The sequence below is a fragment of the Notamacropus eugenii genome, chromosome 2, assembly GCF_028372415.1.
Source record: "Notamacropus eugenii isolate mMacEug1 chromosome 2, mMacEug1.pri_v2, whole genome shotgun sequence".
Taxonomy (NCBI): domain Eukaryota; kingdom Metazoa; phylum Chordata; class Mammalia; order Diprotodontia; family Macropodidae; genus Notamacropus; species Notamacropus eugenii.
In genome coordinates, this window is record NC_092873.1 from 461,412,365 (window position 1) to 461,428,259 (window position 15,895).

General features: G+C 37.7%; 1 long non-coding RNA gene across 1 annotated transcript in view; it reads right to left on the bottom strand.

The window, feature by feature from the left end:
* Positions 1-464: 464 nt before the first annotated feature.
* Positions 465-15,895, bottom strand: part of LOC140529632 (uncharacterized) — a 33,869-nt gene continuing 18,438 nt past the window's right edge. Inside the window, exon 3 of the long non-coding RNA XR_011975623.1 lies at positions 465-1,975. This is a non-coding gene — a long non-coding RNA (uncharacterized lncRNA). The remainder of the gene's footprint in view (positions 1,976-15,895) is intronic.

Consider the following 15,895-nt stretch of genomic DNA (forward strand, 5'->3'; position numbering starts at 1 on the left):
TGTTATATTTTATTATATTACATTACATCATATTGCATTTAATGATACTATATTGAAACACTACAGCTTTCCTATACCAAGAAACTTCAAAGGAAGTCTGAACTAAAAGAAGACACTGCCATTTTTCTTACTTAGTGATAATAATAAAGATTAAGCAGATTAATTTTATAATAAAAATTTTCTCCTGAACTTCATATACTTGGTGGATATTTTTTCAAACTGACTACAGTACACTAAATCAGCACAGTTTCTCTTTCTGATTCATAAAGATAAAGTGACAACATTTATGAAAAAGTTAAAGACTATGAATAATAAACTGACAAAATAACATTTTTTATATATTTCCAATGTGGCATCATGAACAGAGAGTACAACTTCAAGCAATGAAATCCTAGGTCCAAGCCCCGACTGGGACACATACTAGTTATATAACCCTGGGCAAGTCATAAAAACAACTTTTAAAAAATTTTTAATATTTTATTTTTCCCAATTGTATGTAAAGACAAATTTAACCTTTCTTTTTTACAATTTTGAGTTCCAAATTCTCTTGTACTCTAACTTCTCTCCCCCTCTTTAAGAAGGCAAGCAATTTAATAAAGGTTATACATATGTAGTCATGCAAAACATTATTTCCATATTAGTCATGATATAAAAGAAAACAGAAAAAAACAAGGAAAATAAATTTTAAAAATATGCTTTGATCTGCATTCAGGTTCCATCAATTCTTTCCCTGGAGGTGGAAGGCATTTTTCCATCATAGGTTCTTCAGAATTTGTATTGCCGAAAATAGCTCAGTCAATCATGGTTGATCATCATACAATGTTACTGTTACTGTCTACAATGTTCTTCTGGTTCTGCTCACTTCACTTTGCTTCAGTTCATGTTAAGTCTGTCAGGGTTTTCCTGAAAGCATCCTGTTCATCATTTCTGAAAGCACATTCATATTTCATCACAATCATACACAACAACTTGTTCAGACATTGCTTAATTGATGGATATCCCCTCAATTTTCAATTCTTTGCTACCATAAAAAGAGCTGCTATAAATATTTTTGTACAAATAGGTCCTTTTTTAAAAAATTTCTTTGGGATACATACAGAGTGGTAATGCTGCATCAAAGGGTATGCATTATTTCATAGCACAGTTCCAAACTGTTCGCCAGAATGATTGGTTCAGTTCACAACTCTACCAACAATGCATTAGTGTTCCAATTTTCCCCAAACCCCCTTCAACATTTTTAATTTTCCTTTTTTGTCATAATAGTCAAGCTGATGGGTGTGAGGTAGTAATTCAAAGTTGTTTTAATTTGAATTTCTCTAATCAATAGTGATTTAGAGCACTTTTTCATGTGACATCAAAGATGACTTTGATTTCTTCATCTGAAAACTGCCTACTCATGCTCTTAGACCATTTACCAATTGCAGAATGACTCATTATTATAAATTTGACTTAGTTCTCTATATATTTAACAGATAAGGACTTTAGCAGATAAAAAATTTTTTCCTAGTTTTATGTTTTCCTCCTAATCTTGGCCACATTGGTTTTATCTGTACAAAAATATTTTAATTAAATGTAATCAAAATTATCCATTTTACAAACTTTCTAAGACTCTAAGTTGAAGAAAAATCTCTGACTTAGGTAGATAAAGGGAATTTCCTCACCCAGGATTTCTTTATATTTAACTAATGAAATCATAGGTCCGGTCCCTAACTCTATCAATATCCTCCCAAAAAAATCTACTCTAGAAATAAAATAGTAGAAATTAAATACCTGTTTAATAAAATCTTGACCAGTTTATAGAAGCAATTCTCATTTTATGTTAAAGACCTGGTTATTTCTGAATATGAAAGGATAAGGAACTTACTTGCCCTGAACAAATATGATTTAGTCATCTGAACAACAATGGTTAATAGACTTGCCTTGTGATAGTATATTGAAATAAGCATTTGTACTTGAAAATCTTGTTATATTTTGGCTGCAAGAGAATAAAGAGGTCTTTGGTTTATCAAACAATGCAATACAAATTTTACCATCACTTAATAGTTTTTTTTGTAATGGGGGTCTGGAACACATAAAGGCACCATCAGTTTGCTCAAATGGCATCATCTATGTGGATAACCCTGGGGTAGTTGCTCCCAGAAGAACCATAAAGACTGGAGCATTATTGAACATTCCATTTTGGCCTACCATGTTAGTGGTAGATTGAGCTCCATTGGCTGCACAGCCAGATCTGTCACTATCTTCAGATCACAAAATGGCCTAAGTCAGCACTGGTCATGGTTTTATCTAGAAGGATCTGGGAGCCTCTTCCCCAACAGTGAGTAAAGGGGATGGCCTAAGCCTTAGATCCTAAGGACCTCCTTCTCCCCTCCCCAAGAGAATATGGCCCTGTAATGTTAATCAGAGAATTAAAGATCCTCCCCACCCATTAATGGGCCTGCCCATTAAGGAAAGCTTGATTAGGGGAGGCCCACACCTTTTGTTAATTTCTAATGTATTGGTTCTCAAGGGTTGTGATGCTCTCTGGCTCTGAAAAATGTATAAATACTCTGAGGTGAGGTTTTACTTCGGGGCTTACTCATTGGAACTATTTGGCCAGATGAGATTCTGGGCAAAAGCTAAGGAAACCCCTGGCTTTGAAAACCCAGGTGTTGGTGCTTCTCTCTGGTAACTATGTATGTATGGTCAGAGAGTTGGGTCTGTCTGTTGATCTGTGATGTACGTATTGCTCATAATCAGACAGTTAGAAGCCTTGTCTGTTGATTATTATTTCTTTGCATTTTTTCTGAAGTTCAAGGTGCTGATTTTTTCCCCTGAACTAACTGAATAATACGTATGCTTGATTAAAGTGACTGCTAATGCCTCAAAAGCTGCTTTCCTTTTAGAAAAGCAAATCTAAGGATCCGTACAGCAGACCCTCCTGTGTATGTCGGGCTCCTTGCTGTTACAGTTCCCGAGACACAGGACTGAATCCTTGACCTTTTTGTTTTTTCTTTTCTGTTCTGTGTACATAAAGTGAATAGGGAGAGAGATTCAAACCACAGGGAGGAATCAAGGTGTGCTACTGCAACAAGCCCAGCACTGAAGCTCTAAGTAGCAAGGAGTCAGGAATTTAGTATAGAAGAAGCTGGTAATAATGCCAGATTGAAACATAAATTTTGTGGGATCCATGATTTGTAAGAAATGAGTTAAATTGTGAGCCTAATCCCCCCTTACAGAATTCAGAGAATACAGGGAAGATTTTGCGCTCAAGGTGTTGGGGCAGGACAGGGATGTTTGAATACTTCTCTTTACTATACCTTTGCAATAAATACTCCCTTCTCCTAAGCCTAATGAACTATTAAACAGTTAAATGAAACTGGGATACTGGTCACTGGTCCCCTAAAATTGAGGGAATATAGACAATCAAAGTTCAAATAAATAGCAAAGAAAAGGATACTCCAAACCCCTCAGGGTACCTGAGAACTCTTGAGGCAGGGGAAGGGGAGACAACAAATATGGCCCTGATAGAATGGGGTCAGAGCAAACATGTTACATGTAAAAACAATGTTTTCTGCTACAGTTGGTAAAAAGACAAAATAGTGACATCAACTTATAGGTAAAAATGAATAACACGCAGCACTATTGCCAATGACATCATTTTTAAGAAATTTTCCACTAAAAAACAAGTCCAGCATTCACAATAATATCACTAATAGTATGAGTATTATTTTGTTAGAAACATAAAAATCATAAAGGATTTAACCAATAATATCTATGTATGTTACATTATTTTTACTGTACATTTAAATTTGTGTTGTAATAAAATTCTTATGAAGTTTTAATTTTATTGGAATAAAACATGAGTTTGGAAAGTTATTCACAAGCAATATAAATTGTTTGTGAAAAGTAGGAGTACATTACCATTTTGTGACTATAAAGGAGGCATTTATTGCTCCATAAAATTTGTTGACCATTGTGCTAAAAAGCCACAGAGTAGTTACACATTTCAATGGAAAGTCAGCAGGTGGCAGTAGGGAGCAGGAGAAGCCTTGCCAAGAACATCCCAGCAGAAAGATGAGAAGAAAACTGCATAATGTTGGATTAACAAGTGGAAGCAGATGAAAAAACAGCCCAACAGTGGGCACGGCCAGCTTGACAGCTTTCTGAAACTATCAGACAATTTGAGCAGCAGCTCTCCGAGGGAAGCATCAAGTGGCAAAATCAGAAGCACAGTGGCTCTGCTTGGGATGTTGCCTCTGAGCGAGAGTTGCCTTGACTGTGAGTATGCATTATGGGTGTGACTCTTTCCAGAATATGTATGACTGACTGGGGTTATAGTATCTTGTCATTCCAGCTTCTGTTCCTCTAGTAGTTATTTACTTTCTGCAAGCTTTTCATTTATTTATTCTTGTAATTTTCATACCATTATTCAGTCTTGCTTCATTTCTTTAAATGCATTTAATTCATTTAAGAATGTCTTTCAGAAGGTCTTGCATATTTTCTTCTTCCAGCTGAGCTTTTTCTGGTATTTTATCTTTTTTAGTTGCTCTGTATAATTTACAAAATCATACTGACATTTCTTCATTTTGCTCATTTTCTATTTTGGTTGCTTTTCTCTTGTGGGTTTTTAAGCCATTGTGCTTTCCTTTGTGCTTCTATTTGTTTTCTTATGAGGAGCCTGGTTCCTTCCAAACTTCCTATCCTATTATCTTGACTGGAAATCCATGCCAAGGTTATCTTATTTCCTTTTTTGGATGAAGAGGGTTGGCAGTTACTAGATCAGGAGACTCATAAACATAATGGACCTAAATTTCAGCAAAGTATTTGATAGTCTCTCATGTTATTTTTATAGATAAGGTAGAGAGATGTGATGATCTGTATAAGTCAGAAGGATTTGGAACTTCTTAAAAGGATAAACTCAAAGAGTGGTCACTAATGGGTAAATATCAACTTGGACAGAGTCTGCCTCTAATGGAGTACCCTACAGATCTGTGCTTGATTTGTAAGGCTTTATATTTTTATCAATTACTTAGATGAAAGCCTAGATGGCATGTTTATAAAATGCAGAGATGATACAAATTTGTAAAAGATGATTAATATACAGTACTGGATGACAGAAGCAGGCTCCAAAAACAAATTGTGATGGCTTAGAAAGGGAGGCTGAATCTAATAAGATGGGGATAAACTTAACATACCGTTGGTCATTCAACATTTAACAAAAGGATATTTGCTTAGCCTTAGACTGGAAAGGGTATTCAAAAAAGGTATACAGGAGAACACACTAGGTTAGTGCAGTTGAACAAAGTTCCCCTGCTTCTGAATTGCTTATGATGGTCTCCCAGGCAAGCATCATAACACACCTGACTCCTCACATCTATCTTGTATGCAGGCAACCAAGAAGTGATGTCAACAGCCTTAACCTTTAGCCCTCTGAGCCAATCATGAGTCAAGAATGTGTTTGATACTGTATCAGCAAGGACCTGCATACACAGAGGGCCTGCTGTACAAGTTCTTAGATCTGCTTTTCTAAAAGGAAAGCAACTTTTGATGGGTCAACAATCTATTTCAATCAAGCTCATATATTATTCATTTAGTTCAGGGGGAAAATTCAGCACCCTAAACTTCAGAGAAAATACAAACAGAAATTACAAGCATAAATTACAAACAGAAAGACCAACAGACGGGGCTTCCAACTATCTGACCACAGACATACATCATTACCAGAGAGAGAAGCACCAACATCGGGTTTTCAAACCTGGGGGGCTTCTTAACAGCTATCCAGAGTCTTATCTGGCACATGAACCTTCTTCTAAAGAGCAAGCCCCAAAGCAAAATCTCACCTCAGAGTATATATACTCTTTTTCAGGGCTGGAGGGCATGACCCTGTCCCTTATTAGAAATTAACAAAAAGTGTGTGAGGCCCACTAAGATCTTTGACTCTTCCTCCCACCCAACATTAACCTTTCATTAAACTTACAGGTACCTTTTAAGGAAAAATTAGACTAAATTGCATGAGAGTGCAGGTGAGGTTTAGGATATGGTTCTGACCACACTTACCCTCAAGAAGCTCACAATGTTGTGAGGGGAGACAACATGTACACGTAAGGGTGGGAGCTGACTGAGTAAATTAATCATCTAGCTTCACCCAGTTTTAAGTAAATTTTAAGATGCTAAGTCCTGATACCTTAACTGAGTGAGAAAACTTCTCTATTAGAAGCACAAGCTTTAGGCAAGAGAGTCTTCAATCACCTGGAGTGACTTTATTTAGAAAGGGTGCTAGGACTGTCTGAGGAGACCTGACCATACTCTATAATTCATCTATAAAATATTAAGTCAGTTTTGGAGCAAAAGATGTGATAAGAAAGTGACTGATAGGAAAAGAAAATGAGTTGGTCATCTGGAGGAAAGATGGCAAGTGTATTACTCTAGCAAAAAAAAGGTTACAGTGTGTTTAATTAGTTTATTTTGCTAAGATGGGAAGCAATTTTATTTTTAAAATGTAATTAATGCATTTTAATGCAACAGTCATCCCCCAAAGTCCTCCCATGTATCAAAAATATAAATGAATAAACACAAATTAGCAATATAGCTACTGTGTCTGACCACATATGCAATCTTCTGAGCCCATCGTCCCCTATCTTTCTATTGAGTTGAGGAGAACAGCATTTCTTGAACTACATCATGGCGCCATCTGGGGTCACATAATTGAATGTGGGGGTGACAATAAATTTGATAATAATAAAAGGTTTCTGACCAGGCAATGACCAAAACTTAATTAAAAATCAAACAAGTAATGAATCCGAGGTGTTTCTGGCAACACTTGCCAGTGTTGCATCACACAACTTCACTGTAGCCTTGGTTCTGAACACACAACATGTGCACTTTTATACTGCACACACCGTCACGCCATGCAATGCCAATGAACACTACCAGAAACACTTTGAGACTATTGTATGTTATGAATTGCAGTACTTTTTACCATACATATAAAATCATTAAATGAATTTTGACTTAGGACTAGGACAGAATTTACAACAATTTCTGAAAGGGCCCTAAACAGACTTCTGCCATTTACATATTAGGGAGCATTCTCAGAATTGACGATTATAAAGTCAAAATATCAATTAACTGAAAAATGTTGAAGATTCTCTATGTCCTACATTTTCAAATATTCCACCAAGATTTAATTCTTTATGTAAAAATAAATAAGGCCTCAGGCTCATTCCTCTGGACCTTCTGCTCTAGGCTGCTTTTGCAGCCCCTGAGGGGAAATGGCCCCTCCCCCCCAGCCCAGAATGACAGTGCCGTGTTCCTCAGAATGTCTGGGAAGCTAGCAAGATGTGCTCAGAAGGATGATCCACCTGCCAGAGACCAAAAACATCATGATGAACAATCAATACACAGAAGTGAAGAGGACACACACATGGAAGACATGTCTCTTCCTTGCTGTGATGTTGGGACAAAAGGAGTCATTTCTGGAATGTATTCAGCCTGTGAGAAGAGGAGGGCCCGCCGAGGAGGCTCCAAAGCCCTGGGAGAGAGGCAAGCCCCACCACCTTCTCCAACTGGAGCTCAAAATTGGTGGTATTTGCACTGGACCCTGGAGGACCATGGCTGCTGCCCAGGTAGAAACTAAACCATCCTCTGACATCCCCATGATGCCTGTTTCAGAGCAGCTGAACCTTGGATTATTCCAAGGCCACTCTTACAATCTAGGCAAGAAGTGCTGATGGCAATCTCTGCTGGCATCTGTGGGCCAGTCCCACATAACCCTGAAAAGACTTTGACCAGGGCATCCTTCCCTGGATAGCCCTATCCAGATGCCTGCTGTCCCCGGGATGGCTGAGGGTAAGCACGAAGTCCTAGAGAACAATGGCCTCTGCTCAGCCTGCCTCTGAGCCATCCCCTGAAGTCTCCATGATGCCTGTTTCAAAACAGCTGAACCATAGATTCTTCCAAGTCCCCTCTAACATGGGGAACCTAAATTGACTCTTCCAAACGGGGGCAGAAGTCCGGACCCCAGTCTATGCTGGCATCTGTGGGACAGTCCTACATAACTTAGAACAGACTTTGACCAGGGCCCTCCTCCCTGGGTTGCCCATTGTAGATGCCTACTGTCCCCCAGATGGCTGAGGGCAAGCATGACGTTAGCATGGGGCCCTGTAGGACAATAGCCTCTGCCCAGCCTGGCTCTGAGCCGTCCCCTTAAGTCCCCATGATGCCTGTTTCAAAGCAGCCTTACCCTGTACTATTCCAAACCCCCTCTAACATCCTGAGTCTAAATTGACTCTTCTAATCTAGGGCAGAAATCCTGACCCCAATCTGGGCTGGCATCTGTGGACCAGTCCCACATAACCTGGAACAGACTTTGACCAGTGCCTTCTTCCCTGGTTAGCCCTTTACAGATGCCTACTGTCCCCAGGATGACTGAGGGTAAGCATGTGGTGCTACAGGACAATGGCCTCTGCCCAGTCTGGCTCTGAGCCATCCCCTGAAGACCCTATGATGCCTGTTTCAAAGCAGCTGAACCCTGGATTGTTCCAAGTCCACTGTAACATCGGGAACCTAAATTGACTCTTCCAATCTAGGGCAGAAGTCCTAAGCCCAATCTGTGCTCACATCTGTGGGCCGGTCCTACATAAACTGGAACTGACTTTGACCAGGGCCCCCTTCTCTGTTCAACCATTTTCAGATGCCTGCTGTCCCCAGTCTGGCTGTTGGTAAGCATGAGGTCCTACAGGACAAGACCTGCTGCCCATCCAGAGCCTTAACTGGACCCTGATGTCCCCATGGTGTCCATTTCAAAGTACATAATGCTAGATTTTGCCTCACCCTGCAGTTGGTGTTGGGATAGGGAAGCTTGCCTCTTTGGCTGTTTTCACAGCCCGACTGCTTAAATCTCCTGTGAACCCTCTGAAAATGGAAGATACAAATAAAGCATTCCTCCCTCAGGAAAAAAATAAATAAATAAACAAGCATATCTATCTCATTAGTATGCAAATTTGTTTTCCTCATTAGTAAATGGTAGAATTATGTGTATACCAGAGAACTGTTTTTAAATCAATTTCTTTATCAGTTATTATCAATAAATGTTTGATTTGTATATGTATTTTATATACCTAGACACCTGGGATCACATAAAAATTTCTCAGGCAAAAAAGGATCACAAGTGGAAAAAGTTTAAGAAGCCCTGGAGTAGAATGTTTCCTCTAGGACAAAGATTGATCGTTGCATTTTATCTGAATTCAGCTGCCATGTAGAGTTGTTTTCATTACATTGTCGTAGTTGGATTTGTGAAAAGAGTTCTACCTTTTTTTTTAATTTTTCACTTCATATCCATTCACATATCTTCCCATGTTTTCTGAATTCCTCAACTTCATCATCTCTTATAGCCTAATAATATTCTTTTACTTTCATATACCACTATTTGTTTAGTCATACTCCAATGGGCATAGGTTTTGTTTTTCATTTTTTGTTGCCACAAGAAGCGCTGCTAAGAATGTTTTGGTGTATATATATTTCTTTCTGTTTTCCCCTGGGATGTTTGGGATAAACAGATATTTCTCCCCTGGCAAATATGTGCAGTTACAGGACTGATATGTCATAAGATAGAATAATCCATTTTAGAAAGCTTCCATCAAACAGTTGTTTTCCATGCAAAACATATTACTGTAGAAGAAAGAACACTGAACAAGGGAATCAGAAAAACTGGGTTCAAGTGCCAGCTCTGGCACATCTATATATCATATATCAGCTCTGGCACAGACTGCCTTTATGACCTTGGGCTAGTTACTTATCTGGGTCTCCACTTTATCATCCATAAAACAAGGGGATTCACCTCTAGTTTAATTGTCTTTCAGATTCAGTCTAGACTAGAGTCACTCCATTATCTAGAGAAGGGCTTCTTAAACTTTTTCCACTTGCAACCCCTTCAGCACTTCTGAGTCACAGCCACATATGGGATCTAGAACACCCCATTTCTTGGCCATTTCTGATAACTGATAAAAGTGGTATTATTTTGAGTTTAGTGATATTTTTCTTACAAGAAGGCATCATTGGGTTGCTGGATGTTTTTTGTTATTGTTGCTATTTTTTTGCCCCTCCTTCAATATTTATATATTTATTACTACAGATTTCTAATGTAAAAATCCTTTCTCTTTAGCACTGTTCTTCCAAAAGGAATTAGGTATATTCAAAACTCCTAGTAAAAATAAGTACAGCTCAAATGCTACAAAGGCAAGAAGAATAAATTGAAGGGTTCTGTCCTCAGAATAAAGACTGGAATTCTATTCTGTTTCTATCTTAACCAAAATGTAAATTGAGTTCTTCCACAATGAAAGATTGCTGACTAAAATGCATGAGGGGAAAAAAAACACACTTGCCAAATGTTTCCTGATCTATAATTAACTTTGGCGATTTCGTTTTTAGATCATTCTGGATGATCTGAACACATTAGCTGAGACCAGCTTATAAATGGATTTTGAACTAGTTATTCACAGGATTCAGTCAATTTGTTATGAGAGGCACATACATTACAAGCCTTCAAAGGTAGCTATATTTATATATAGCCTTCTAGCTTGACTGCTCCCTTTTGCTAAAAAAAAAAAAAAAACAGAATGAAAGAAAGAAAAACAAACAAAGAAATAAAGAAGGAAAGATAAGGAGGTAGAATAAAATTAAAACAAGACCAATTTGGGGAAAAGAGAAAGCTAAAGAGAGTTAAGTATATGAGGGCACTGACCACCAGGCATTACACTTTGTCAAACCAATATTTCTCACTCACTATGGGTACACAGAAAATAGCACCTATTTGACAGATTTGTATAGTCCTCAGATATATCTCTTTTTAACCAAGAGTTTATGGAACATATAGAGAGAGCCAGGAGTTGACTGACAGGGATAGACAGATCAAATGAAGTTGTCAACAGTATTCCTAAAAGAAAGACACTGAAAGATCAAGTTTAAGGCATACAAGTAATAGGAACCAGACAGGATACCTCTGGCTTGAACAAAAACTCCTACCTTCCTTAGATGATCTTACAATGACAGAGTGGCAATGAATAGAAAAGTCACAGCTGCTATTATTTTATAGACAAGGAAATGAATATTTATGGAAAAAGAAAAAAAACCAGTATCAAAAGAGCAAACTCTTCTATGCAGCTCCCTTACTGGTACAATATTCATCATCAATTAATATTTACAAATATTATACAGCAGGAAAAAAATTAATGGTTTCCTGCTTTGGGGGGCATTTTCAAGGAGATAAAATTCTTAAAAAAATAAAAACTACTAGAAATTATCTGGAAAGCCCAGAAATTTGAATTCTGAATTAGACATATTCCAGTATTACTATGAAAGACCCAAAGAATGTGTTCTCAAGAATGAAATGTTCTGATATGTAAAGAAAAGTACAGTAAAGTATGACAGAACTAAACTTGTGGTTGGCAAAAAATGAAGACTTGGACTTGAAAACAGGTAGAATAGTAGTGATTAGCTATATCAAGTTTCTTGAGACTGTGACTAGCTGCATAACTCAATGCAGGAGAACTTTAAAACAACCCACTATTTATCTCACTGTTACAACCTTGAAAACTTAAAATAACTGGTTTGCCTATGTGGACATGCTGAACAGTTTTCTTGCCTTTTTCCCAAAATAGATACCCACCTGTTTCAATATAATTTTTTCAATTTTTCCATGTTATTTTTCCCTACCTCTCTCTCTGTCTCTGTCTCTGTCTCTCTGTCTTTCTGTCTGTCTGTCTGTCTCTCTCTCTCTCTCTTTCTGCCTATCTCTTTCAATGTCCCCCTCACTGACTTCAGCATAAGACTAAATAAGATCTTATTTGGACCCTCTATGCTATTTATGTCTATTAAATGTAGCACGGGGAGGGCACTGTCCCCTCAACCCACAGGGCAGACCACTTAAGGGAATTGCTATCTATCTCAGGTTCAAGGTATTCTGTGAGCCCACATCCCTTATAACTATAAAACATGACCCTTCACCGATGCTTTTAATAGGAAGCCAGAGGACACACGATTTCTTCCTTCTATGGGAGAAAACTGTGAGAAGAATGGGAGAACAGGGAAGGCCTTGAGCTGAATAATAAGGAGAAAGAAATTGTATGGGTTTTTTGGAAAGGTTTGATTAGTAAAGAAAGGCAAAGGCTGAATTTGAGGAGGATAACTTTGAGAGAAAATGGTGAAATTTTGAAGAAAATAATCTCTAAGTCTAGATTATACTTTTGGTTTCTGTAAGAAAAAGCTGAAAAAGAAGGGGCAAGATCATGGTGATTCATGGAGGACCAAAGAGAATCAAGGAAGATTAAGGAGTAAGGATCTCAAGAATACTCAAAAAGAAAGGAAACCTTGAAAGCAGTTTGAAAGAGAAGAAAAGGCAAGTATAAAAAAACTGGAAGGCAAAAAAAATTGAGAGTGGATTAGTAGGTGAGGCAAGTTGGTGAATCAGACAGGAAGCTGATGGGTGGGAATACAGTAGATAATAAGAGGGAATGTGAATTTATTGAGAGGTACTAATTAGTTATAAGTATTTCAAAGGAGGAAGTGAGGGATAAATACATGTAAGTAGTTTGAAAAACAATGCTGAGAACCTCTGCCAGTATGGAGAAGGAAAATTTTGTAGTAACTTACAATGAGTGTGCAATGTTTGTGTTTCTGCTAAAGCCAAGAGACTAAATTACAAATATAGGCTGATTTCCCTCCTAGGAGAGAAGGGGAAGAGACTTCAGGAATGTCTCTCCAAACCTCATGTTGTAACGAAATACTCCTAAAGGAAATAAAATCAAGGCTTCAATAAGGGGGAGAAAGTGATCTGAGGTAGAGGAGAGGAAACCTGACCTTTGTCAAGAGGTTATAAAATATAAGGCCTTTCCAAGAAAGATAGAAAAGAAAAGTATATCTGTAATCACAGGTCAAAAATAAATGAGAAGGTTTTTCCTAAAGAGGAGGGATTGGTCATAAGCTTTCCAAAGGGTTTAGTCAGTCTGCTTGCTTGTCTTCCAAAGAATGATACAGAAGAGTCACGGAAGCAATTAGGTTAGGGACCATTCAGAAAGGGTTAGAGGAAAAAGCAAACAGTAGTAAAGGTTGGTGACACCCTGAATCCAAGGTATCAAGGTAGGTATCCATCACCCAGATAATAATAATGAAATCTATTGTTTTCCTGTGGCACATATTCAAGACATAACAAAAACCCCCAGTAAGATGTACTAAAATGGATGACTACTATCTGGTGACTCATGTGGGCATAAATGACACTGCCAGAAGGAACCTAAAAAGTATTGCCAAGAATTACAGTCTTGTGCAAGAAACCGAAAACTTCAAGAAAACAGGTTGGTTCTTTTTCCCTGTTATCCACTGAAGACAAAGGATACAAAAGAAAAAAAATGGGGTGGGAGAGGGGGAAGCATGAACAACTGGCTATAAAGATGGTATCTAAGAATGGGATTTGGACTTCTGTACCATGACTTAAAATATAGGGATGACAGATCCCTGGATAAAGATCAAGTATGCTTAACAAACAATGTATTTGCAGCCTGTCTTGCAAATATAATAAAAAATGGTTTAAGCTAAAAAGATGGGAGAAAGTAACTGTCTCTATAAATCCTGTAAGTTAGATATCATGAGGAAAGTTACAATGACAGAAGGATAAAAGTTAAGAAACCTGTAAGTGGACAGGAGGCAAAATCCAAGGAAAGAATTTCTAGTAAAACACTGACCTCAGAGGTTTATATATAAATGCAAAAGTTTAAGTGACATTACAAGAAGAACTAAAAGTCCTAACACAAGGAGGCAAATTTAACCCCATAGCTGGGAATCTTGTTCAGACATAATGGGTTGTAATCCATGGCTGGATCATGGCTCTAGATAGGTATGCCTTATTTAAAAGAAGCCATATAGAAAAAAGGAGGAGTGGGACCGTATTATGTATCATGGAAGTGTATTCAGGTAAGGAAGTCCAGGAAACAGAAGGGGAAAGTATGATGGAGATCATTTATTTGGGTGAAGATCAATAAAGAGAGAACATCTGATTTTTGTCAACAGAATATCCTGCAAAACACCTAAAGAGAAAAAGGAAATAGATGAACTCAGGAAACATCAGAAGCCTAACACATCTTATAATGTATAGTTATAGCAGCATTTTATAGTGGGACCTCCAATAATGGAGAATTGTGTGCTAGATTTGGTTCTCACTAACAAGGATGAGTTACTTGCTTGTGTGGGAATGATGGCAACCCTGGGGGAATGTGACCATTCCTTCCTAGGGTTCATAATAGAGAAGGAAAGGAATACCACAACTAGTCTGACATGCACTACAGATTCTGGCAAAGCAGATTTCAAAGGGTTCAGAGGAGGGATAGGTAGGCCTCCATGTACTAAAATTTTTCAGAGGAAGTCAATCCAAGAGACAAAAGTTTGGAAGTTCTGAAAAATTAAATTCTGAAGACACAATGGGAAACAATTCCAGTGAGGAGGAAAACTGAGTTGGCTGAAAATATGTACATCCAAAAAGAAAGAAAAGAACAGATTCACAATATGGGTAGGTAACAAAAAAAAAAAATCAGAAAATCAACAAGTTAAAAATCCCCAATTAAACAACAAAATAGAAATCTTGAAATTCAAAGAGACATTGACAAAATTGAATGTTAAAAAAAATCATGGAACTAATAAATTAGAAGCTGCTTAAAAAACAATAAAATTGACAAGATATTGGCTAATTTGCTTTTTCAAAAGGAAGAAAACTAAATTATAAAGTATCAAAAATGAAAAGGGTAAATGAATTCACAACCATTGAAGAAGAAATACGAGCAATTATTATGAACTATTTTGCCCACCCGCATGCCAGTAAAACTCAATCTTAATGAAATATACAAAAATATGAATTGTCCAGATCAAGAGAACAAGAAATATAATACTTAAATAACCTCATATTAGAAAAAGAATTTGAACAAGTCATAAATTCCTAAGGAAAAAAATCCAGGACCAGATGGATTCACAGGCAAATTTCTAAAGACTAAAGTGGATGCACAGTGAACTCAATAACCAACTTAGATTTTTAAAAGAAATGAATAGAAAATGGAAACAAAGGAAGGTAAGACTATGGAATAATCTTGTAAAAAAAAATAGTGTTATACGTGCTAAAAAGAATCAGGATAAGAAGAGGCTAGCAAGGAAAGCTATGGATAGTAAAAAGTTTGGGGTGGTTTTTTGGTTTTTATTTTTTAGCTATGTCAGGAGAAAAAGGAGACTTAACAAAGGGATGAGATAGATGGGGTGGGACAGAACAAGGATAACAGACAGAAGAAGTCAGGACCACTTAAATCTTTTTCTGTCACAGCTAAAATGAACTAATTCCTCAGGTGCTAAACAACCAACAAATGTGATTGCTGAGTCATCAGTGAGCTCTGAAAGATTATGCAAAACAGGAGAGAGAAGGGTAAATATTGTCCTAATTTTCAAAAAAGGGCAGAGTGAATACAGTCTATAGATTATAGGCCAGTATGGAGATTGGATGCAATTCCCAGGAATATTCTAGAATGTTACACGTTTCTAGAAAACATTTAGGAAAAAAAAGTAGAGAGTTAGTGTCAAAATGGTGGCATAGCAAGAAGTACAGTGACCTTCACTAAATCTTGATGGGGAAATACAACAAAAAGTCTGAGTGAGTCACTTTTCCAGTCTAGGACAGCATAAGAAGACAGAAAGGTCTGTGGACACTGGAATGGGGGTCAGGTCAGGAAGGGCAGTACCAAGCTCTCTAGTACAGGGAAAGGCTGTGTACCAGGGGAGGAGGAGGTCCTAGATCTACCCCAGGGCACCTAATGCAGGGTACATGAACATCTGCCAACTGGAAGCTTTATCACCCACTGACTGTGCCCAGTGGTGACACGCAGGG